We start from the raw sequence: 546 nt of genomic DNA, 5'->3' as shown, positions 1-546 counted from the left end.
TTTTCTTATTAAAAATAAACTAGTACTAATTCAACTAGCTAGTTCAACTAAGCATTTACTAAAAATAAACAAGTTATATTAATTCAACTAGTTCAAATAATCTCATATACCTAATTAATTAATATCTAGCTAATTCATCTAACAATTGACATTAATATTTAACTTCTCTATCTAATTCATCTAACAATTGACATTAATATTTCACTTCTCTATCTAATTCATCTAACATTAACATTCTAACATTCTTATCTAGGTAATTCATTTATATAAAAAACATTTATATATAACTGACATTTCTAATATTTCTATAACTAAAAACAGAAAAATTTCTAACATTTCTATAAATAAATAACATAAAAATTTCTATAACTAAAATTTATAACTAAAAAACAATGTGTGCGTGGACATGGCGGCCGGGGCAGGATCTCACCGGCGAGGTGAGGCGACGGGGGCGGCGACGGGCGGCGCCGACGGGGATGGTGACGATGGGGATGGCGACGACGGGGATGGGGACGGGGCGGCAACAATGGGGACGGGGACGGGACG

This window comes from Triticum dicoccoides, chromosome 6A, assembly GCF_002162155.2.
Source record: "Triticum dicoccoides isolate Atlit2015 ecotype Zavitan chromosome 6A, WEW_v2.0, whole genome shotgun sequence".
Lineage (NCBI taxonomy): Eukaryota > Viridiplantae > Streptophyta > Magnoliopsida > Poales > Poaceae > Triticum > Triticum dicoccoides.
Note: the sequence above shows the minus strand (reverse complement) of the source record.